The sequence below is a fragment of the Stomoxys calcitrans genome, chromosome 4, assembly GCF_963082655.1.
Source record: "Stomoxys calcitrans chromosome 4, idStoCalc2.1, whole genome shotgun sequence".
Taxonomy (NCBI): domain Eukaryota; kingdom Metazoa; phylum Arthropoda; class Insecta; order Diptera; family Muscidae; genus Stomoxys; species Stomoxys calcitrans.
The window spans coordinates 177566797-177593669 of record NC_081555.1 but is presented as its reverse complement, the minus strand read 5'-3'; the positions used below and the strand labels follow the sequence as shown (position 1 = coordinate 177593669).

Here is a 26873-nt window from a genome sequence, read left to right as displayed (position 1 = left end):
TGAGAGGTCTAGATATATTTGTACAAGAAGTCTTGAGGTCACTGCATTGTTCTTACTAGCATAGTATGAAAATTGGGGAAAAACAGCCTAGCAATCCGCTGAATTAATGGCCAAAAAAAAAAAAACTTAAATGAAAGTCAAATCGGTCTTTGTGTTTGACAAACCGACCAAAGTGATAAATGATAGGAGACCTCCTTTATATTGGCGAGTCCGAAAAGAGTGCCGCAGATTGACAGAAATGAAGTTTTACCCGGCCGAATACCCCACAAATCTCGTCAGCATATGAGAGAGGCAAGGTTCGAACTCATGCGTTCACAGTCATAGAAGAAATTTACTACGATATGTCGCAAATGGATACACTTCCATCTTTCGGAAGTGTGCAGAAAAAAGAATAAAGTTTTTATTAAAATTCAGGAATTTCAAATCAAAATAGAAAACTCGTTTGGCAAACAAGAGAATTGTGCCCACATTCTTTAATACATATATGGAAATTAATGAAAAACCTACTCTTTGCTTGGCTTGCTTAGTGTTGTTTGTGTTTTGTTTTATGTTTTAAACAGTTTAACAATCCAGTTAACAATTTAATTGCCTTTGCCCATTTGCTGCTTTGCTTATCAACAGAAACATAACTTTGCATATTTACATTTGGCCAACATTGGTGGATGTTAAAAAAGGATACTCACAGCAGACATGGGCCCATGTCCTTAATTCACATGTGTGTAATATGTCTACTGATTTCGTTTAAAATCCCAAAGAAACCCTTTCGCCAAAAAAAAGAGTAAAATAAAAAGACCAGAATATATCAGAAAATAACCATAAAATAAAACACAAAAGTCAACATGAGCTCATAATTCAGTTTTAATTGAAGCTGAAGCCAGCAGACCAGCAGTATGTGTGGTCTGTAGTCATTTGTAACACTCAGTCTCTAGCTTCCATTATCCTTTACATTTTAAGTGCCAAAAGTTTTTGACTTGAGCTTTGGTAGGCAGGTTGGTAGGTAGTTGGCAACCAAATGAAGTCGCAACTGAACACCAGAATTGATAATTTTCTGCAAGTCGACTGATAACATTTAATTTAATGCCCGAGGTCGGAAATATTCCATTCATTATTGGATTATAAATGCGGTAAAAATAAATTTCGTTTCGTTGTTTCCTTTTGCTTTCTATTGTAAAGGACTACAGAGTGTAGTGCAGTAGTAGTAGTGGTATCACTTTAGCAATTACTCTATAGGGGGAAGGAGTTGAATGTGACTTTATAGTGATTTGATGCCAAAATGGATAAGAAAGCTCATTGCAATTCACTACTTATCGTAGTTACATGCCGAAAATGAAATGAAAACAGCAACACTACAGCAGATAGTGAAATAGTTCAACTTAGAGTCCAGTTCACTAGAGTCCAGACGACAAAAACAGCTATTGAGAACGGGTCCATATGGTAGCATATTTAAATATGATCCGATCTCGATAATATACTGGTCGGATGAGGGGAGGCTTTCACATTTCGGCGAAGTCGGACAACAAATGCAGATTTTATGGGCTTAAGACCCTAAATCGGCATATCGGTCTATACAACAGCTACACCTATCCTATAAGTACAATGTGGAGCCTATACCCAATTCATAACCAATTTCGATGGACCTCGGCGGAGGTTTTCAGATGGATTATTAAACAACACGTATCAAATGTCGAGTAAAGCAAATTTGTTCAAACTGTAATAACTACGGTTGACAAAGGACGACATTTTTGCAAATTACCCCAAATCTGACGAACATATATATGGGAGCTATTGGGTTGCCTAAAAAGTAATTGCTGATTTTTCATATAGTCGGCGTTGACAAATTTTAAGCAAATTTTAAGCATTAATCGAATTGGATCGTCATGTAACTGAGCGTGAGATAGGAGAGAAGTTAAATATAGCAAAATCAACCGTTCATTATCACATAAAAAGTGTTGGACTGGTGAAAAAGCTTGATATTTGGGTACCACATGTATTGAAAGAAATTCATTTAACAAACCGAATCAACGCTTGTGATATGCACCTTAAACGCAATAAATTCGATCCGTTTTTAAAACGAATCATAACTGGAGATGAAAATGGATTGTTTACAACAACGTTAGTCAAAAACGATCATGGTCCAAGCATGGTGAACCAGCTCAAACCACTTCAAAGGCTGATATCCACCAAAAAAAGGTTATGCTGTCTGTTTGGTGGGATTGGAATGGTGTGGTATATTTTGAGCTGCTTCCAAGCAACCAAACGATTAATTCGGATGTTTACTGTCAACAATTGGACAAATTGAATACAGCCATCAAGGAGAAGCGACCAGAATTGGTCAATCGTAAAGGTGTCATATTCCACCAGGACAACGCTAGACCGCACACATCTTTGGTCACTCGCCAAAAACTGAGTGAGCTTGGCTGGGAACTTTTGATGCATCCACCATATAGCCCTGACCTTGCACCATCAGACTACCATTTATTTCGATCTTTGCAGAACTCCTTAAATGGTAAAACTTTCGGCAATGATGAGGCATTAAAATCGCACTTGGTTCAGTTTTTTGCAGATAAAGGCCAGAAGTTCTATGAGCGTGGAATACTAAATTTGCCAGGAAGATGGCAAAAGGTTATCGATCTATATCTAAATCTGAACCGATTTCTAGGAAATTCACTAGTAATATTAAGAGACATAAGAAAACCCCTCATGCCAAATTTCGGGAAAATCGGTTAACAAATGAGCACTTTTTTTGCAATATTTCTCAAAATTGGACGACATTTTTTTCTAAATCGGAACAGATGGTTGTAAAGCACCATGATCCATTTGACATCCCCTGCTGATGATTTTTCTTGGTCGACAATGAAATCGCAATACAGGAAACCAGTTAAATGCTTCTAGCAACAACTCGCTCTTTGCTGACTTTTAAATGTTTTTTGCTATACTATTCTTTGAATAGAAAACATAAACAATGGTCTGAAGCCACACTTCTACTATGGTCTTCAACATTCAATTCAATTAACCCTAACTTGATATAGCTCCAATATTATAGCATTTTTTTCATTTATCCTTTGTTTGCCTAAAAAGAGATATCGGAAGAAGAACTCGACATATGCGATCTATGGTGGAGGGTATATAAGATACGAACCGGCCGAATTTAGCACTCTTTTACTTGTTTTCCTAAATATTTTCGAAGCATCAAAATTATGTTCAACAAAACAGTTGAGAAAAAAATAAAATAAATTATAGTTTGTCACCTGTCAATAAGAACAATGTAGACAAGAGTGTAGACAATTTGGTGACAATGTTACATACATAGTAGACATATATGGTGACTTGGGGACACTTAACACCAGACTTCCTACAGGGATGCCATACACATTTCTGTAGTATGGATGGCTTCGAACCCTAGGCAATGGCAACGTTCTCGCTGTTGCTCCGTGTGTCGAGGTTCGAATCCTGGCCAGGCTCTGCCGAATTTTTATTTTCAAGTTTTTTGCCTGTCGTCGTTTGTTTCTCTATCGAGACGAGCTAAATGATTGGGGGTTTGAAATGTCAAATAATGATGTGTTCTTCTCCGGCGACATTTATTCTCATGATCAAATCAACTTGATTCTCTCCTCTAAGAGAGTTAAAACGGTAACCAATCAAAATTTGATTTCAGCATTTCTGTTAGTGTAGTTGGGCTTTAAGCTCGTTAACAAATTCTATGTATGCAGATCATTTGGTCAAATCAGTATGTTAACCAAACAGCAATGGGCAGCATCAGCTGAGCAGCTCTGAACATTCGGACAATTCCTTCATCCTACAATACTAGAGACCATTTTTTCCACTAAACAACGTACGTACGTTCGCACTAGACTAGACGACAGGAAATGTATTTTATGTTTGTAAGCAAATAAAACAATCCAAACAACAAAAAAAAAACGTTCTATTAAATTTGCATGAAGCTGAAGTCGCTCGGCCAGCAGCTAAACTGACGTGTTGCTTGCTCGCGTTTACTCCACATGGCCATATCTGAAATATGTACTACATGCATGTGTTCCATGGTGGATGTATTATGTGGAGAATGGTGGGAAATGTGAAATGGCTACAAAATGCCCATAAGGGATTAGCTGTAAATCGTTTGGCTGCTGTGACGTTTAAGGTCACTCTGATGGTTGGCTTCGTCTTTCTGTTATCCTTTGCTCATGTATGTTTGCGTGTGTATGTGTGTGTGTGTGTGAAGGGCAATAATTTTTACCGAGTGACACTTTTCGTTTTTTTTCCCCCCTGTGGTGGCCAATGTAGAGATTTTGTAATTTTAACTTACATATTCTTATGTTCAACAATGTGCAGCAGGAGTAAAAACGACACAACAACGATGAGGACAACGTTGTAAATTGTTTTATTATTTTTTCTTTTCCTTTGTAAATGCCAAAGGCTTAAATAGTCGAGCAGTTAGCTGGAAATGCTTCTCTAGAGTTTGTTGATTGCGAAATTTGCTTGTTGCGATACGATGACCATGGGTATGTGCAACTTGAAATGTTGATACATTTTACATATTTACATAGGTCTCTTTTTTTTGAAAAATGGGGCCCACTTGCTGCCCTTATTACTGCTGCAAGTAACGGTTATGAATCCAGTACTCATATGGCCAATTTTATCGTTGGCCCTTTTGGTTTGTGCGCTTATTATTCGTCCCTTGCAGACTGAGTTTGTTGTTTTGGCTTAAAGACTTTGTGATGTTGCTGTGACTTTTAATGATTTCGTAATTGTTTTAGACGACAATGTTACGACAAGACAAGACAAGTTAAAATGCAATGACATTTAATTTAAGACTTTAATTTTGGGAAAAATATATTAAATTTTAAATGCTTTAAATTTAAAGTCCTTTGGCTGTATTTGTATAACATATTTACCATAATCCCTTTCCATTGATGATAAGGGTAAATGATTGCTGGGTTTCAATATGCCTGCAAAGGATTGCCATTAACCCCCCTTATGGTCGAATTCCCTTTCATTAAATAATGCGGGTAGTTTGCTCGTATGTTGCAAGTTCATTTCCTCATGTGGCGGTATTTTTGTGGTGTGCAAGTGTAAATAAACTATAAATGCTTAATTCAATCACTGGTCTTCCGTTTGATTGCTTCAATGCAGGTTTCCCATATCCTTTTGGTAAATCAAATCAGAAATCAACTTTCATATCGTTAGTTGTAGACAGGACTATTTATATGCTTCAAAGCAGAGGTAGCCAAACTTTTTTTAAGACCATTGCCTTATATACCCTACACCAAGGGGTGAGTGTATTCTCACTTTGAGAAAATGTTGATTTTAAAGGGAAATATACTGTTGAGTGTATATACTCAAAATCGTTATGATTATTTAAGTCGTTCTGTCTGTTAATCTTTCTCTCAGTGGCTCTAAATTGAATGCTAAGAAGTGAGGAAATCACCTTAAACTGTATATCCCTAGTGGTCTGATCCAAGGGCGATGAATCTCCTACAACTCCAACTTCATAAACATCTTTTATTACGCACCACCATAGGATGGGGCTATACTAATCTAGTCATTCCGTTTGTAGCACCTCGAAATTTTCGTATAAAACCCCATAAAGTATATATATTCTTGATCATCTCGACGTTCTGAGTCAATCTAGCCTTGCCCGTCAATCGAAATCACGATAGCGATTGAACGCGTAAAACTAGTCTCTTGAAATTTAATTGAAGGTCATTAGGCATTACAAATGGTTTCCCGATTTCACTTCTTGAGCCCCTGGAAGCCGCAATTTTTGTCCGAATTGACTGAAATTTTGCCTATACGATCCAAATCGGCCTATAACCTGATATAGCTCCCATGTAAACCAAATTCCCAATCTGACATCTTGAGCCCATACAAGCCGCGATTCCAACAACTGCGTCAATTACGGTCCAAATCAGTCTATAACCTAATATAGCTCCCTGTCTTCCGATCATCCTGGTTCGGTTCTTAGAAGCCTTAATTTTTGATGGTTTGACAGAAGTTTTGTATGTAGACATTTAAAATGTCTTCCTTGGGGATTTTGCCTGGCAATTCAACAATTCCCACGCATTTTCCGCATCCTTCAGGACGCTTCTCGATCTGTTCTTTGTTAGTGACACTTCTAAAGTCCTCCTATACGACCAAGTGTCAGCCTCATGTTTTTCGAACCATGACTTGATCCTTTTATGTTATGAATTTGAGCTCACCAGGACTAGGGAAACTTATTCATATACAGATTTTTCCAGTCTCGACCATTATTTTTTTGCTTTCGAGTGCTGTGCTTATCGACTGGGATCTGATATTTCGTATGGAAACTATCGATGAACAAACTGAGTTTCTACATGAGGAACATCCGTGACCTACAGGAACTTACGGTTCCACTCAAGACTAGAGAAGTGTCCTCCAGATCGAAACCGTGGTTCTCCCGGGATATTCGTTCGGCTATTCACGAGAGGAATATGTCGCATCGCAGGTGGAGACTTTTCAGGACGCCTCAGCCATAAAAAACACTACTATTATAGACGCTTTACTTCTGCAATAGGCTCCAAGAGAACTTGGAAGGTTATTCGAGACATAGGAATTGGGAGAGATACTAATAGATGTTCCAGGCCAGGGAGGCCACCGTAGCGCAGAGGTTAGCATGTCCGCCTATGACGCTGAACGCCTGGGTTCGAATCCTGGCGAGACCATCAGAAAAAAGTTTCAACGATGGTTTTCCCCTCCTAATGCTGGCAACATTTGTGAGGTACTATGCTATGTAAAACTTCTCTCGCAAGAGGTGTCGCACTGCGGCATGCCGTTCGGACTCGGCTATAAAAAGAAGGCCCCTTATCATTGAGCTTAAAACTTGAATCGGACTGCACTCATTGATAGGTGAGAAGTTTGCCCCTATTCCTTAGTGGAATGTTCATGGGCAAAATTTGCATATTTACTAATAGATGTTCAACAAACTTAGACATCAATGGCCTTTATGATGCCTTTGTTAATGTCCCACAGATCCCAGTTGATCCCAATTTCTATGGCTTCAATATCTCCTCCTCTCTCGATGACAACTCTGGTTTTGGCTTCAGCTGTATTGGTCCCACCGATGTCCTTGAGTGTGTCGCGACTGTAAAGTCTAACGCTGTCGGATCTGATGGCATTGATCCTAGATTTGTAAGACTGTGGAGGGGGGAGGGGAACTATTATTCCTCATGTAACCTATGTTTTCATTAGGATTTTAACCACGAATTATTTTCCATTAGCGTGAAAGCATGCCAAGGTCATCCGACTGCCTAAAAATTTCAAGGAATATAGACCAATTGCGATTCTTTGTTACTTGTCAAAGGTCATTGAGAAATTGCTGTATTTGCAAATGTCGTCTTTTGTCAACGAGAACTCTTTGTTACATATGAGACAGTCCGGGTTTTCGTCCTAACCACAGATGCGTAACTGCCTTGGCAGAGGTCACTGAGAGGATCAGGGTCAATTTGGAGAATTACAAGATAAATTTGCTTGTTCTACTTGACCATTCTAAGGCATTTGACCCTGTGGATCATTCCTTGTTATGTGATAAGATGAGACACCTTTACACATTTTACGTCCGTTCGTCTTAGTTTGTCGTACCTGTCACATCGCACTCAGCGGATCAGTTATAAATCTTCTGTATCGTCGTCACTACTTGTTTTAAAAGGTGTTCCTCAGGGATGAATTCTGGGTCTACTTCTCTTTTCATTGTACAGTAACGACTTGGCGAGTCAATTGTCTTATTGGAAGGTGCATATGTACGCTGTCGATGTACAGATATACATATATCGGCAGTCCGAGGGATAAGATTGCTGAAAACATACGTCTGCTTAATCATGATCTGTCAGGAGTCAGCACGTGGACGAAAGCCAATGGCCTGTGTCTCAACCCTGTAAAGTCCCTGTGTGTTGTTAACAGAAACAGGCTGTATCGTTTTTCATGTGATCTCGGTATATTCATTAAGGACGCTAAATTGGAAATCGTTCCTCATGCAAAGAACTTGGGCGTGGTTATTAATAGCACTCTGACTTGGAGTAATCATATCGACTCTGTCGTTGGTCAGGGATATTCAAAATTGCGTGCTCTCTGGGCCACTCAGTCGGTCACTCCGCTGCGGGTTAGGTTTCTCTTGGCAAAGACTTATCTTGTTCATGGCATTCTCTACGGCTGTGAGTTGTTTGCTAATTGCGACTTGGTAAGTGGACGTAAGATAAACACCTTTTTTAATAGCGTTACTCGTTATGTATTTGGCTTGAGACGGCGCGACTCCATCTCTTAATACTCTTTATCCCTGTAGGGCGTCTCCTTACAGCACTTGTTGTCAAATTACAAATTACAAAATTATGCCCTTGAACTAAATTTATTTTGTATAAATTTTTAGCAGAATTCATGGTGGTGGGTTTCCAAGATTCAGCCCATCGGAACTTGGCACGCTTTGACTTGTTTTCCTTAGCAGTTTAAGAAGCACTGAAAATTCTCGTTCATTTTCATTTTGAACTTTTTAATGAAAATTTTATCAATGCACACATGAAATGCCCTTACAAATTTTGAGTAGAAGTATGGTCGAAAGAATGTAACAAACAAAAGGGCAAATAAATTTTATAACATTCGCATTCAATCAGATAAGAATGCCAACAGAAAAAATGGAGCAATCACCAGTAATGGTTTTAAACCTCAAAGGCAAATAGCAGAGGTTCACTGGGCTCTTTAGGATCCAAGAGGAATTAGGGCTTAGCAAGAATTTAAAATGGCAAAGGAGCAAAATAAAACATACACCCTACTGCATACTCACATACTTATAGTATGCCTCCTAAAGGCCACCCCTCTAAAGAATATTCCCCACATTTTATTATCGGCATATGAATCTGAACTCTAACAACCAGTTCCATAACTTATGGCTCCTATGTGTATAAAAGCATTTTCACATTCTTCATGCAGATGGAGCTGAAATGAGTCTAAGTAAATCCCCCTTCCTTGCTAGCGCGAAAGTCTATAATTTGAATAAATTTCAAACTACTACAACATCTTAATTAAAGTTTCACAACAAATTAGTTACAGATTAGTGGTTCTATAGTTGCTTTCTTCTTGCGTTATGGTATCGCGTGAATGACAGTACCACCTTTTGTTTCCTACGCCCAAAGGAACATGGGCAGAAATGCCTGGTAAATGGTGGTAATGTGCCATTTTGAAAAATATATTGGCTGTAAGTATGTGTAAGTGATTTACACCAACACCCATACAGCCGCCATTGTTGTACCGTGCCTGTTATCGTTTGGGCATAAATATAACCCTTTGCGAGTTTGTATGGTCGTTATTTAAGTGATGTCGATGATGAACAGTGACTACCAAATTATATATTGAGAAAAAAAATTGTAATACATTTTTTTTTTAATTTGTCTCCAAATGTATTTATAACACCTTTCTTACATGTAACAAAGTTCATATTTTTAGAAGAAATTTTATTAAAATTTCTCTTCGTAATTTGTTTTTTAATTTTTATACCCACCACGGAAGGCTGGGGTATATTCCTTTTCCACTTTCGTTGTCATTCCGTTTGCAACACATCGAAATATTCATTTCTGACCCTATAAAGTATATATATTCTTGATCAGCGTAAAAATCTAAGACGATCTAGACATGTCCGTCCGTCTGTCCGTCTGTTGAAATCATGCTACAGTCTTTAAAAATAGAGATATTGAGCTGAAACTTTGCACAGATTCTTTTTTTTTTGTCCATAAGTTCGAAGATGGGCTATATCGGACTATATCTTGATATAGCCCCCATATAGACCGATCCGCCGATTTAGGGTCTAAGGGCCATAAAAGCCACATTTATTATCCGATTTTACTGAAATTTGGGACAGTGAGTTCTATTAGACCACTTGACATCCTTCTTTAATTTAGCCCCGATCGGTCCAGATTTGGATATAACTGCCATATAGACCGATCTCTGGATTTAAGGTTTTGGGACCATAAAAACCGCATTTATTGTCCGATGTCGCCGAAATTTGGGACAGTGAGTTGTGTTAGGCCCTTCAACATCCTTCTTCAATTTGGTCTAGATCGGTCCAGATTTGGATATAGCTGCCATATAGACCGATCTCTCGATTTAAGCTGTTGGGCCCATAAAAACGGCATTTACTGTCCGATGTCGCCGAAATTTGGGACAGTGAGTTGTGTTAAGTCCTTCGACATTCATCATCAATCATCAATCAAGATCAGTTCAGATTTGAATGTAGCTGCCATATAGACAGATCTTTCGATTTGAGGTTTTGGTCCCTTAAAAAGGGCAATTATTATCCAATGTCGCTGAAATTCGGGACAGTGAGTTAAGTTAAGCCCCTCGATATACTTCTGCTAAATGGCACCGATCGGTCTAGGTTTGGATATAGCTGTCGTATAGACCGATCTCTCGATTTAAGGTTTTGGGCCCATAAAAGGCGCATTTACTGTCCGATTTAGCTGAAATTTGGGACGGTGAGTTATGTTAGGCCCTTCGATATCCTTCTTCAATTTGGCCCAGATCGGTTCAGATTTGGATATAGCTGCCATATAGACCGATCTCTCTATTTAAGATTTTAGGCCCATAAAAGGCGCATTTATTGTCCGATGTCGCCAAAATTTGGGACAGTAAGTTAAGTTAGGCTCCTCGACATATTTCTGCAATATGGCTTAGATCGTACCGGATTTGAATATAGCTTCCATATAGACCGATCTCTCGATTTAGGGTCTTGGGGCCATAAAAGGCACATTTATTGTCCGATTTCACCGAAATTCGGGACTGTGAGTTGTGTTAGGTTCTTCAACATTCTTCTTCAATTTGGCTCAGATCGGTCCAGATTTGGATACAGCTGCCATATAAACCGATCTCTCGATTTAAGGTTTTGGGCCCATATAAGGCGCATTTATTGTCCGATTTCACCGAAATTTGGGAAAGTAAGTTGTATTAGGCTCCTCGACATCTTTGTGCAATATGGCTTAGATCTATCCAGATTTGAATATAGCTGTTATATAGATCGATCTCTCGATTTTTGGTCTCGGGCCCATAAAAGCGCAATTATTGTTCGATTTCGCCGAAATTTGGGACCGTGAGTGACGTTGGGCTCTTCAACCACTTTCTGCAATTTGGCCCAGATCGATTCAGATTTGTATATAGCTGTCATATAGACCGATCTCTCGATTTAAGGTTTTGGCTCCTTTGTCAGCCCTCCTCAATTTGGCTCAGATCGGTTCAGATTTTAATATAGCTGCCATATAATCCGATCTCTGTTTTTAAAGTCTTGGCCTCATAAATGGCACACTTATAATCCGATTTCGCTGAAATTTGACACAGTGACATATGTTAGAATTTTCGATCGGTCTATATTTGGATATGTCGACCAAAAAGACAAATATTTTATTTTACAAAATTGAAAAATGACTTGTACTTAATAGACCACTCAATATCGGTGTCGAATTTGGTCCAAATCGGATCATATTTCGATAAAGATGCTATGGGGGACATAAATTATGCATTTTTCACCGGATTAAACCGAAAGGTGGTTTACATATATACCCGAGGTGGTGGGTATCCAAAGTTCGGCCCGGCCACACTTAACGCCTTTCTACTTGTTGAACACTCAAAACATCTATTTGATGAGTCATCCGCCGTATAGTCCTGACTTGGCACCGAATGACTTCTTTTCATTCCCGTACGTAATAATTAATATGAGAGAGAGGTCAATCTTTTTCAACTCCCGAAGAAGCGGTTTATTAGTTCAGAATGCATGTTTTGGAGTTACCTCAATCAGAGTGGCTAAACTGCTTCAACAATTGGTTCAAACGCATGCAAAATGTACAGATCTTAATGGGAAATATTTTGGAAAACAATAAAGCTATTTTCGATGGTTAATATCTGTTTTTATGTTCTCTAATCCCGAAATATAAAATGCAACCCTCGTATAAAAACGTTCATTGAACAGTTTTCTTTATGAAAAACTATAATTTTTTCTTTGTGATCATCCCTGCTACAAATCTACAGGTCTTTCATGTCATCGAACCACTGTATGTGAGATGGACATGTATTGCAAGTTTTCATGCTTCGTGTGTTATTATACCCTCCACCATAAGATGGGGGGTATACTAATTTCGTCATTCTGTTTGTAACTACTCGAAATATTCGTCTGAGACCCCATAAAGTATATATATTCTTGATCGTCGCGACATTTTATGTCGATCTAGCCATGTCCGTCCGTCTGTCCGTCCGTCCGTCCGTCCGTCCGTCCGTCCGTCTGTCTGTCGAAAGCACGCTAACTTCCGAAGGAGTAAAGCTAGCCGCTTGAAATTTTGCACAAATACTTCTTATTAGTGTAGGTCGGTTGGTATTGTAAATGGGCCATATCGGTCCATGTTTTGATATAGCTGCCATATAAACCGATCTGGGGTCTTGACTTCTTGAGCCTCTAGCGTGCGCAATTCTTATCCGATTGGGATGAAATTTTGCACGACGTGTTTTGCTATGATATCCAACAACTGTGCCAAGTATGGTTCAAATCGGTTCATAACCTGATATAGCTGCCATATAAACCGATCTTGGGTCTTGACTTCTTGAGCCTCTAGAGTGCGCAATTCTTATCCGATTGGAATGAAATTTTGCACGACGTGTTTTGTTATGACATCCAACAACTGTGCCAAGTATGGTTCAAATCGTTCCATAACCTGATATAGCTGCCATATAAACCGATCTTGGGTCTTGACTTCTTGAGCCTCTAGAGGGCGCAATTCTTATCCGATTGGAATGGAATTTTGCACGACGTGTTTCGTTATGATATCCAACAACTGTGCCAAGTATGGTTGAAATCGGTCCATAACCTGATTCAGCTGTCATATAAACAGATCTGGGGATTTGATTCTTGAGCTTCTAGAGGGCGCAATTCCTATCCGATTTGGCTGAAATTTTGCATGACGTATTTTATTTTTACTTTAAACAACTGCGTCAAATAAGGTTCAAATCGGTTCATAACCTGATATAGCTGCCATATAAACCGATCTGGGATCTTGACTTCTTGACTCCTAGAGGTCGCAATTATTATCCGATATGCCTGAAATTTAGTACGACGGATCCTCTCATGACCATCAACAAACGTGTTTATTATGGTCTGAATCGGTCTATAGCCCGATACAGATCCCATATAAATCGTTCTCTCTATTTTACTTCGTGAGCCCCAATGGGCGCAATTCTTATACGAATTGGCGGAAATTTTACACAGGTCTCCAACATATAATTTAATTGTGGTCCGAACCGGACCATATCTTGATATCGTTTTAATAGCAGAGCAACTCTTTTCTTATATCCTTTTTTGCCTAAGAAGAGATGCCGGGAAAAGAACTCGACAAATGCGATCCATGGTGGAGGGTATATAAGATTCGGCCCGGCCGAACTTAGCACGCTTTTACTTGTTTTTCATTTGTTTCGCCAGCTGCAACAATGCTGGTGTTCAACAATGACATCCGTTTCCTTGTTCTTCCGCATACAAGTGCCATAGCATGAACCCAAAGACATTGGTGGCCACTGTTGGGCCAAGGCTTTGATAGTGCGCACACCGTATGGTAATGTTGCAAAGTATCTCAGTGCCCCACATTATCACAAAGACTACAATGTAACATCTTTAGAACTGGATACAAGGGAAATTTGTTTTGGTGCGTACTAACAAGGCTTTTCACTACCCATGTGTGTGTAATACGTGCCGTATGAACCCAAATATGCGGGTAAAGAAACTTTGATGCCTTTTTCTTATCTAAGCAATCCTTTTTCATGCATTGCCCACCGTCTTTAACAATGTTTTCCAAGTAAAGTTAGAAATTTTTAAGCTTCTTAGAGTTGTGCTGGCCTTTGGCAGAGGAAAAGAAAAACAAAACACGGCCAAAGTTTTGCCTTGAAATCGTCTTGACGCTAAGCAAGGAGAGGAATACAAAGAAAGTTTTATACTTGATTTAGTGCCTTGTGACCTCAGTTTAAACGAAAGTGTGCGGGACCAAAACTAAACAGCTCAACCACCTTCCTTACCATCGTCATCAGCTCATTCTCTCAACCATACACACTCCATTAGAAATCATTTGCAAACACATGCGAGATGTTGCTATCAAGATTTTCATTTGCCGAAAGAGGGTAAATTTTAAAGGATTTTTTGCCAGAGTTTCGCATTGGGCAACCTTCAGACACCATCCTCCTTTATTTGCGTAAAAACTCAAAAACCCAAAAATCTCAATATTGGCCTCTTTCCTTTTGGCTAACCACAGGCTAAGGAAACTCACACTAAAACAAAGGAAATGTCAAAGAGTGTTCAAAAGGGGAGGAAGGGCAAGTAGCAGTTGGATAGTTATCCTTGGCCAGGACGACACATTATAAATGGGATTATGATTTTATCACAATAAACAGTATTTTTCACAATTACAATATACCAAGCACTTGGAAAGACACACCTTAGCCCCCCACCACCATAAACTTTCCTCATTAGTCCTAGCTAACCTCCCTCAGGCGCAGAGACCAGCATCGGTAGCAGATGTGTTTTTGCAAAGTTTTGTCCACAAGACAAATACGCTTCTGTCTTTTTGTTTTTTTTTTCATTTGCTGTCTGTCCCCTTAAGTTTTGTAAAATCCAGAGATTTATAGATTTTAGGTAAATTTTGCGATGGCACATTGGTCGTTTGTTTGGCTTCATTGGTTTTCAGTCCCCTTTCCATTGGCGCGCTTTCTTGTGGTCCATAAGTCGTTAAAAGTTTCCTTATCTTTTCTGCCTTTGCTATTCTGCCTGCTGGAAGGGGAAGTAGGAGGAAGGCTTAAGAAATTTCCAAATGTAGTTTTCACGTTTATGCAGACGGTGGAGATTTTAAGTTTCCCACTTTCTTTGCTTTGCTCTCTTCAAGGAATCTTTAATTATGGCCAGATTAGTTGGACATGAGTGGAGTCTGGTTTTTAAGACATTATGTTTGATTAACATTTCTGCTGGCTGCTAGCATTTAATGAACTTTAACCTTTGATTTGCAAGAATTGGGGGAAATTGTAAACCATGGGTTAAGTTTTGGTAAAGGGAAAAAGATGACAAGGTTTGGGGAAATTTTAAACTTTAGGTTAAGTTTAGGTAAAGGGAAAAAAACTGAATCACCTGAAAGATCCTTCATACATTGCATTTCAGGAAATTGCAAGGACAAATGTATATGGTGTCGTTTGAAAAGTTATAAAATTTAAATTGCGGATTACGGTTCTGAAAAAATAGCCCAAAATTTAGCAAGTAAAAAGACATTAAGTTCGGCCGGGACGAACTTTGGATACCCACCACCTCGGGTATATATGCAAATCCCCTTTCGTCACAATCCGTTGAAAATTTGATAACTTATGCACCCAAATTCGGCACGGATATTGAGCGGTTAATACATATGTCACTATTCAATTGTGTGGAACAAAATATTGGTCTTTTTGGCAGCTATATCCAAATATAAACCGATCTGAACCATATTAAGGTCGGATATCGGGAGGCTCAGAAAAACTCACTGTTTCAAATTTCAGTGAAATCGAGTAATAAATAAAGCTTTTATGGGTTTCAGTCCCCTTATCGCCAGATCGGTCTATATGGCAGCTATACCTAAATAGAGTCCGATCTGAACCATGTTTAGGTCGGGTATCAGGAGGCTAAAAATAACTGACTGTTTCAAAATTTTAGCGAAATCGGATAAAAATTAAAGCTTTTATGGCCTTCAAACCCTTTATGGTGAGATCGGTCTATATGACAGCTATATCTAAGTATAGTCCGATCTGAACCATATTTAGGTCAGTTCTTGGAAGGCTTAAAATAACTCACTGTTGCAAATTTCAGCGAAATCGGGTAATAAATAAAGCTTTTATGGTCTTCAGACCCTTTATCTGGAGATCGTTCTATATGACAGCTATATCTAAATATAGACCGATCTGAACCAAATTTAGGTCAGATTTCGGTAGACTTAAAATAACCAACTGTTTTTAATTTCAGCGAAATCGGGTAATAAATAAACTTTGTATGGGCTTCAGGCCCTTTATCGGGAAATCGGATTATATGGTAGCTTTATCTAAATATAGTCCGATCAAAACCATTTTTGGATCAGTTGTCGGGATGCCTTAAACTACTCACTGTTTCAAATTTCAGCAAAATCGGATGAAAAATAAAGTATTTTTAGGCATTAGTCACTTTATCGGAAAATCGGTCTATATAGCAGCTATATCCAAATATGGTCCGATTTGGCCCGTTCAATAACTTCACCAGCGTGCATCAAAATTACGTATCTGTGCCAAATTTCAATATCTCAATTTTTGAAGACTCTAGAGTGGTTCCAACAGACGGACGGACAGACACACGGACATCGTTAATTCGTCTTAGAATTTTACGACAATCCGAAATATATACTTTGTAGGGTCGGAAATTGATATTTCGATGTGTTGCAAACGGAATGACTAAATGAATTTACCCCTACCCCACGGTGGTGGGCATAAAAATGTCACTGATATTCACAACCGTTTTTGTTTTAATTAAAAACAAGTAAAAGCGTGCTAAGTTCGGCCTGGCCGAATCTTATATACCCTCCACCATAGGTCGCATTTGTCGAGCTCTTTCCACAGTATCTCGTTTTAGCCAAACAAAGTATAAAAGACTATTGAATATTGGAGATCATAGTAGAAGTCATTTTGTAAAATTTCAACCAAATCTAGTAAGAATTGCGCACTTAAGGGGCTGAAGAAGTAAGATAGGGAAATCGGTTTAAAGGGTAGCTGTATTAGGCTATAAACCGATTCATGCCATATTCGACACGTATGTTAAAGGTCATGGGACAAGCCGTTGTACAAAATTTCAGCCTAATCGGATAATACGTGCGCCCTCTGGCGGCTCAAGAAGTCAAGACCCCAGATCGCCTTATATGGCAGCTATATCAGGTTATGGACCGATTTGAACCATTTGTAATACAGTTATTGAAAGTCGTATCAAAACACGTCTTGCAAAATTTCAGCTAAATCGGATAGGAATTGCTCCCTGTAGAGGCTCAAGCAGTGTAGACCCCAGATCGGTTTATAAGGCAACTATATCAGGTTATGGATCGATTTGAACTATTCTTAGCACAGTTGTTGAAAATCATAACTAAACACGTCATGCAAAATTTCAGCCAAATCGGAGGAGAATTGTGCCCTTTAACGGCTCAAGTAATCAAGATCCCAGATCGGTTTATATGACAGCTATATTAGGTTACAGACCGATTTCAACCATACTCAGCACAGTTGGTGGAAGTCATAATTAAACACCTCATGTTAAATTTCAGCCAAATCGGATAAGAATTGTGCTCTCTAGCGGCTCAAGAAGTCAAGATCCCAGATCGGTTTATATGGCAGCTATATCAAAACGTGGAGCGAAAGTTAGCGTGCTTTTGACAGACAGACGGACGGACGGAAGGACGGACAGACATGGCTAGTTCGACTTTAAATGTCATGACGATCAAGAATATATATACTTTATGAGGTCTTAGACGAATATTTCGAGTAGTTACAAATAGAATGACGAAATTAGTATACCCCCATCCTATGGTGGAGGGTATAAAAAACTTTTGCAGCGCTCTTATTGAAAAATCCGACATATTTATATATTGGGTTGCCCAAAAAGTAATTGCGGATTTTTTAAAAGAAAGTAAATGAATTTTTATTAAAACTTAGAATGAACTTTAATCAAATATACTTTTTTTACACTTTTTTTCTAAAGCAAGCATAAAGTCACAGCTGATTACTGACAGAAGAAAGAATGCAATTACAGAGTCTCAAGCTGTGAAAAAAATTGTCAACGCCGATTATATGGAAAATCCGCAATTACTTTTTGGGCAACCCAATAAATCGTCGTTATATAGACGATCTAGGCACGTGCGTCGTCTGTTTGTTTAAATCACTCTACAGCCTAAATTTCAAAGATGGCCTGTATCTTAATATAGAACCTTTAATACCGATCTTCCGATAAGAAATCTTGATTTTATAAAGTCGTAGTTTTTACCGATTTCAATGAACAACCGAACCGAGTTTGGTTAAAGCGATCTCACGATTAAAGTGTTGAACCAAGAAATGCGGGAAATGTTCGCCGTTACAGTGAGTTGGGCATCGACATCTCAGTCCAACAAAAAAGCCACATTTATAACCCAAAATTTGGAAGAGATTCCTAAGCACTCGTACCAGTTACAGTCAATATCAGAATTCGCCTTTTTCGTGAAATTTAAAGCAGTGAGACCCCTTGTAACAGTATATTGCCCATCGACATCAACGATTTTATTCTGCAACCTCAATGAATATATAGAAACGACAAGAAATTAATAAATTTTCAGTTATCCCCGTCGATTTTATCAGTAATGTATTTATATGTTGGAAAAAACAAAAATAGAGGTCAGCGTACCAACCTACCAAGAAAATAAAAACCTACCAATTCTGGTAGGAACCTACCAAAAACGCCAACACAGATTGGTACTTAAATAGAAAATAATAACAAAAATAAAACATCTCATGCTAACTTTTGTAAAGATCGGACCAAAATTGTGGCTACAATAGCCTTAAAAGGTCATATTGGCTGAAATGCATATATATGGGAGCTATATCTAAATCTGATCCGATTTCTGTGAAATTTCGTACTGAGACGTTGAAAAAAACATCTAATGCCAAATGTTGTAAAGATCGAACCAAAATTGTGGCTACTACAAAGCCCATATCGTTCGTCCTTGGACCAAAAAATGAGACTTGTGCAAAATTTCATGAAAATCGGACAAAAAATGTGAACTAAACCTTGATCACAAGAATACATGGACAGACAGACGGACATGGCTAAATGGAATCAGGAAGTGACTTTAAGCCGATCGGTATGCTTATCAATGGGTCTAGCTCTTCTCCTTCTCAGCGTTGCAAACAAATGCCAAAAGTTATAATACCCTGTACCACAGTGGTGGTGTGGGGTACATAAACAGTCACATTTCAATATTGCTCTAAAGTAATAGCAGATTAAAACATTTACTGGGAGCTACATTCAAATCTGCACCGGTTTTAATGAAACATAGCAATAGCTTTCACAAAAAAACCCCGAATAAAAAATTCCAATTTCTGAAAAATTAAACAATATATCCTTTTACGCAATCAACTTCGATGTCATTTCCTTATATATCTAAAAAACATCGTGTTTCCCTTTCCGACTACTTGCAGAAAAAGCCTCATCCATTAAAAATTAAATGAATTTAAGCATGAAAACATTAAATAGATTAGAGCAATTGCCCGTACCTGTATCTTTGTCAGCCTCACCCTTAAGCAATGGGAAAACAATGAAAACCCCGTGAGGGCTTTGTGGGAGAATTCACTATGAATTTGAGATGAACTCTTAATTGTGGTTTTTAATTTATTTCATACTGCCACTAAATTGCCGTAACGGCACTTGCCTGCAGTGGAGCATTATTTATACGAAAACTTATCTCATAACATTAATTGTGGTCATTTTCTTTGGGCTCACACACTCGCACGCCGATGCCATGACTAGAGGCTACCAAACAAATAGGACTTTGCCACAACTGCTGGAGAACAGGCGAAGAGACAGTGATTTATGCAACAACTCTGGCTGACCATAAATATGCCAAGTTGTACAAATAACACAAAGGCCAAAGAGAAACCAAAGGCAAATAAGAATTTCAAACATGTACACCTATGACCAGGAAGGACAATACAATAGTCAGTGGTCTAAAGACCACAACACCTAACCTAGAGCAGCTATGCGCATACCTGTAGTGGCTCCTCACTTGCTTGATATACAAATGGAATGGAATGTTGTTACGCCAATACGTTACGCTTAAACATGCCATTTTGGCCAGTATACTAACTTGGAATGTTCATGAATTAACAGCACCATTGCTCCCAAGTGACCAACCAAAATTAGAGATCAAAACTTAGCAAATATTTAACCCGAAAACAAACAACTGCAGCTACAACTACAACAACACCACCACGCCATTCCTTTTGTCCTTTTGGCAGGACAACTCAATTAATTTGAAAGGCTTTCCTGGGTCCCATCTACTGGTTAACGAAGTAACGTTTTGCAAAAGTGACATGAATTTATTGGCACGAAGTTTAACAACATGGCAAACATCTTCGCCAAGGACTTGTTATCTTGCAAGAGGCGGAAAAGGTGGAAGTGCTGAACTTTTTTCTTAGCCACTCCCCTCATCGATGAAGTTTTTATTTGTGTTAAGTCATTGCGAAATGGCAATAACACCAAGACGAGAGTTTATTTTTATGGACAAATCCCTGGTAATCATCAGCACATTATCGTTATGAAACTTCTCATCATCATTGGCTTTCCCTGGTTTGAATCTCCAAAGCTATAAAAACTCCTTCAACACCTTGAGAATAAGAAAACAATGCGTTAAAGACAACAGCAACTACCTGAAAGAAGCGGAAACGAATTTTATTTGCCTTAAATTGATATGTCATGCAACAAAGCTATTTAAGCACTCTATTTAAAACGTCTAAACTTAGATGCACTGAAAAAAATTTGTTTCTAACTTTATAAATTCAGGCTAAAGGTGAAAAACATAATTTAAAGATATTCCAATTTTTAAAGAAAACAATTCCTTTGGTGAATAATATTTATCTTAAATGGAAGTTTAGTATATCCTTAATTTTACAACTTATTATTAAATGCAAACATTTTTTAATGAAGGTCAAAATATTGTTGAATGTTAGAAAATGGAAAAGCCCGGTGGAAAGATCGAAACTTGGTTTCAGAGGTTATAAAATGAGCGCAGAATATCGAGGCGCTTGGAACGCTATTCTACGTTCGGCTAGTGGACCAAATGTTCTGTCATAGCCAATTAAAGTAAGTAAAATAGAAAAAGACTATGGAACGAGGACAACGGTGTGCCTTAAAAACACAAAAATGCCTCACAAATGGGTGCGTCTTGAAGTGTTTAAATGAAACAAGTAAAAAGGCGTTACGTTAAGTTCGCCCGGGCCGAACTTTGGATATCCACCACCTCGGGTATATATTGTATGTAAACCACCTTTCGCCAAAATCCGGTGAAAAATACATACCTTATGGCCCATAGCAGCTATGGGTTGCCCAAAAAGTAATTGCGGATTTTTTAAAAGAAAGTAAATGCATTTTTAATAAAACTTAGAATGAACTTTAATCAACTATACTTTTTTTACACTTTTTTTCTAAAGCAAGCTAAAAGTAACAGCTGATAACTGACAGAAGAAAGAATGCAATTACAGAGTCACAAGCTGTGAAAAAAATTGTCAACGCCGACTATATGAAAAATCCGCAATTACTTTTTGGGCAACCCAATATAACGAAATATGTTCCGATTTGGACCAAATACTAATAAGTTCAAGTGACTGTTCAATTGTGTATAACAAAATATTGGTCTTTTTTGTAGTTATATTTAAAAATAAACCGATCTGAACCATATACGACACGGATGTCGAAAAGTCTAACATAAGTCACTGTGTCAAATTTCAGTGAAATCGGATAATAAATGCGTTTTTTATGGGGCCAAATCTATATCGGTCTATGTGGCAGTTATATCCAAATCTGGACCGATTTGGGCCAAGTTGCAGCAAAATGTCGAAGAGTCTAACACAGCTCACTGTCCTCATTTTCGGTGAAATCGGACAATAAATGCGCCTTTTAAGGTCCCAAAACCTTAAATCGAGAGATCGGTCTATATGACAGCTATATTCTAATCTGGACCGATCTAGACCAAATTGAAGGAGGATAATGAAGGGCCTAACACAACTCACTGTCCAAAATTTCGGCTAAATCGGACAATAAATGCGCCTTTGATGGTCCCAAAACCTTAAATCGAGAGATCGGTCTATATGACAGCTATATTCAAATCTGTACCGATCTAGACCAAATTGAAGGAGGATATCGAAGGGCCTAACACAACTCACTGTCCCAAATTTCAGCAAAATCGGATAATAAATGTGGCTTTTATGGCCCTAAGACCCTAAATCGGCGGATCGCTCTTTATGGGGGCTATATCAGGATATAGTGCGATATAGCTTATCTTCGAACTTAACCTGCATATGGAAAAAAAAGGAAAAGAATCTGTGTAAAGTTTCAGCTCAATATCGCTATTTGTATACCCTCCACCATAGGATGGGGGTATACTAATTTCGTCATTCTGTTTGTAGCTCCTCGAAATAATCGTCTAAGACCCCATAAGGTATATATATTCTTGATCGTCATGACATTTTAAGTCGAACTAGCCATGTCCGTCCGTCCGTCTGTCTGTCGAAAGCACGCAAACTTTCAAAGGAGTAAAGCTAACCGCTTGAAATTTTGCACAAATACTTCGTATCAGTGTAGGTCAGTTGGGATTGTAAATGGGCTATATCGGTCCAAGTTTTGATATAGCTGTCATATTAACCGATCTGGGATCTTGACTTCTTGAGCCATTAGAGGGTACAATTGTTATCGAATTTGGCTGAAAATTTGCAAGAAGTATTTCATTATGACTTCCGATAACTGTGTTGAGAATGGTTGAAATCGGTCCATAACCAGGTATAGCTGCCATATAAACGGATCTGGGGGTCTTGACTTCTTGAGCCACTAGAGGGTACAATTCTTATACGATTTGGCTGAAATTTTGCATGAGGTGTTTTGCTATGACTTTCAACAACTGTGCCAAGTATGTTTCAAATCGGTTCATATCCAGGTATATCTGCCATATAAACCGATCTGGGGTCTTGACTTCTTGAGCCACAAGAGGGCGCAATTATTATCCGATTTAGCTGAAATTTTATACGTGGTGTTTTGTTATGACTTTCAACAACTGTGCTGAGTATGGTTCAAATCGATCCATAACCTGATATAGTTGTCATATAAACCTATCTGGGGCCTTGACTTCTTGAGCCACTAGAGGGCGCAATTATTATCCGATTTGGCTGAAATTGTGCACGTGGTGTTTTGTTATGACTTTCAACAACTGTGCTGAGTATGGTTCAAATCGGTTCATATCCAGGTATATCTGCCATATAAACCGATCTAGGGTCTTGACTTCTTGAGGCACTAGAGGGCGCAATTATTATCCGATTTGGCTGAAATCTGGCATGGGGTGTTTTGTTATGACCTTCAACTGATGTGCTGTTTGGCTGAAATTTTGCATGACGTTTTTTGTTATGACTTTCAACAACTGTGCCAAGTATGATTTAAATCGTTCCATAACCTGATATAGATGCCATACATACCGATCTGGGGTCTTGACTTCTTGAGCCACTAGAGGACGCAATTATTATCCAATTTAGTTGAAATTTTGCATGGGGTGTTTTTTTATGAACTTCAACAACTGTGCTAAGAATAGTTCAAATCGGTCCATAACCTTATATAGCTGTCATATAAACCTATATGGGATCTGGACTTCTTCAGCCTCTAAAGGGTGCAAGTATTATCCGATTCCGCTGCAATTTTGTACAATGGCTTCTCTCATGACCTTTAACATTCGTGTCGAATATTGTATGAATCGGTTTATAGCCTCATACAGCTCCCCTATTAACCGATCTCCCGATTTTACTTCTTCAGCCCCTAAAGTGTGCCATTCTTACTAGATTTGACTGAAATTTTACACAATGACTTCTACTATGGTCTTCAGTATTCAATTCAATTATGATCCGATATGAACCATAGCTTGATATTGTTCCAATAACATAGCCATTCTTTTCGTTTATCCTTTGTTTGCCTAAAAAGAGATACTGTGGAAAGAGCTCGACAAATGCGATCCATGGTAGAGTGTATATAAGATTCGGCACGGCCGAACTTAACACGCTTTTATTTGTTTAATTTTAGCAAAGATCGCTCCAGATTTGGTTATAGGTGCCATATAGAACGATATATAAATTATCTAATTTTCACCGGATTATGAAGAAAAGTGGTTTGCATATATACCCGAGGTGGAAGGCATCCAAAGTTCGGCCCGGCCTAACTTAATGCCTTTTTAGTTGTTTAGTTGACTATATTCACAAAATTTATTGCAGCTTTAAAGTAGGTTTATTTGAAAGTGCTTGCATGAATTTATCATAAAAGTTCTTGTAATTTTAAGTTAAGGAAGTAGGGTGTAGTAGGTAGTCACCTATCAACTACAACCTTGTCCATCTGGAAATCCTTCCGAAGATCCATCATGTCTCTGTTCTCTATATACGAGTATGTTTCGATTGCAGGCCACTTAGTAGAACTAGTTTCTGTAGCCTAAACAATGTTCTCTCAGTCTGTTTCCCAATGTATAGATTGAAGGGCTGGATGCCCTACAAAACTTTTAAGGACCCAGTTGGGACGGTACCACAAATATGAATCTTAGGTCCACTCGATTAACCCTGCAAGATTGATTTCTTAGCTTAGCTTTTCTCCTTATAGTGTTAGCGTACTTTGCGTGCATTGTCCCTGCCCCTGATTGACATTAAAGTTTAAGAATGTCAAATTGACCTAAATTTCCATTATACTTCCTATTTAAGAGTAGGGTGTATAATGCCTATACTAACGACTCCTTGACAACAATAGGGTGTACACTCATTATAAGCATTTGTCGCCGCATTCCTTAACATCCTCATTAAACGATTTGCACCCAAGAACCAAAGGCTATGGAAGAAATTCCAAAGACAGGCATTGCAAGACATCTTGTCCACCCAATACAAAAGGAGACAAAAAGGGGACAAAATCCTCTAGATAAACAGCAGAATAAACAACAACAACAACAACAATAATAAAACAAAAGTCGTTAATTTCCTTTTATGAACCTACAGGGAATCATTTACACTGTCTTGAGGACCAAGAGAGATAAACACCAAAACGCAGAAAAAAGTCCGCTAAAGTAAGGCCAATTCACACGAAACTAAGAGGAGAATATCCTTAAAAGAGGATGAATTCAAATGGCGGAGATAAATATCACGGCAGCCACTAAGCAGTAAATGAGGTGGGAGCAGGACCTTTATATCAGAAACAGAAAACAAAAAGCAACAGCCCTAAATAGCTGACTACAGCAGTAAGCATTTGCTGGTGAAAGAATGGTAAGAGAAGGGAGAAACTCCACTTGAATATGGCCAGGAATGGACATTCTAACGAGCAATTAGATTTCATTCCTTACAGGGGAATTAATTGTTATGATAACATTGCCACAAGCCAAGAACGGCTTGAGATGATGAGGAGAATGGGGAACTAAGACAATGGACTCCAGGACTTTTGGCTGTAATAGTTGGTTACCATGATAAATAAATACTTGAAATGAACATCTGGAATTCATTGGGATACTCTTACAGTCTAGCAAACGGTGGGGCCAATGGACAAGGGATTATGCAGACGGACATCAATTTTTTTTATTAACAATTATCCAATTCCAATATCGTTACTTGAATGCCAAAATTGTCTTGTAGTTGGCAATTGCAATAACGTGTTGTAATGCTCGACAGATGTTAGGTAGAGTTGGGGGCGGAGGAGGTTATAATCCTATAGTTCACACTATTTGAAGTTGAATCGTTGCTATCCTTTTGGCAAAATGTTGCTTTGTCAGATAATTATGTTGGCGAAATTACAGACTGTAGATATAATTATTGGGTTTTGAAGGATGGAAATTCGGAAGGGAAGTTTCAATGAAATAATCACACAATGGTAGAAACACAAATGACTACGTACAAGTATAAAAGAAATAACCTTAACAAACTTAAAGGCTTTTTAAGGCTACATAAGAACACTAAGAAAAACTTGGTGTTTGTATTTTGTTAAAGTTTCATAGTAGAAATTTGATTTTCACAAATAATGAATCGAAATTTGATTTTAAGGAAATTTAATTTGCACCTCCGAAGATGGCAAATTGGCCATCCCAAGTTTTTGTGCCAAAAATTTACTCTACTACCAAACACCTTTCATATATGCATGCCCCATGTCCCTAACGGTCTAAATACCTGTATGGGAGTTTTCTGAATTAGGCGGCCCTCAGACACTTACTCCAAATTTTTAAATATCTGATTCCTACTCTACTCTTTTTTGTTAATTTGGAGGATTTTATTAATTTGAACGGCCCCAGATGCTTGTCTGATTCGTAGACTACTCCCATATACCGTTCATTTGAGGGCCGTACAATCTCGGTTAGCCTACATATCCGTGTATGTATAATGTATTTTTATACCCTCCACCATGGGGGATGGGGGTATACTAATTTCATAAGATTCGGCCCGGCCGAACTTAGCACGCTCAGATCTTTTGGGATTGTAAATGGGCCACATCAGCCAATGTTTTTGTATAGCTGCCATATAAACCGATATCGGATCTTGATTTCTTCATCTTCTAAAGGGAGCAATTCTTATCCGATTTGGCAGAAATTTTGACTCCCAACAACTCTGCCAAGTATGGTCCAAATCGGTTATGACCTGATATAGCTCCCATATAAAGCATGCTTCAAATCGGTTCTTAAACTGATATAGCTCCCATATAAACCCATTTCGGAACTTAATTTTGGAGCCGCTAGAGGGCGCAATTATTAACCGATCTGGATGAAATTTAGCATTAAGTGTCTTATTTTAACTTCCAATCTCTGCGCAAAGTATGATTCAAATCGGTTCATAACCTGATATAATTCTCATATAAACCGTTCATGGATCTTGAATTCGTGAGCCTCTAAAGCTCGCAATTATTTTCCTATTTGTTTTTTTTTGTTTTGGTTAGACCATCAACAACTATGCCAAGTATGATTCAAATCAGTTCATAACCTGATATAGCTCCCATTTAAACCGATTTCGGATCTTGATTTTTTAGGGCGTTAGAGGGCGCTATTATTGTCCGATTTGGATGAAATTTAGCTTAAAGGGTTTTGTTCTAACTT

At 38.4% G+C, this 26873-nt stretch overlaps 2 long non-coding RNA genes across 2 annotated transcripts in view; both read right to left on the bottom strand.

The window, feature by feature from the left end:
- The window catches only part of LOC106082013 (uncharacterized), a 167496-nt gene that overhangs the window by 19579 nt on the left and 121044 nt on the right, over nucleotides 1–26873 (bottom strand). The gene's annotated exons all lie outside the window — the stretch shown is intronic.
- LOC106082014 (uncharacterized) lies at nucleotides 4363–5174 on the bottom strand. The gene is made up of 2 exons (XR_001220444.2): nucleotides 4893–5174; nucleotides 4363–4811 (listed from the first exon to the last, which is right to left on the bottom strand). It is a non-coding gene; the product is annotated as an uncharacterized LOC106082014 (long non-coding RNA).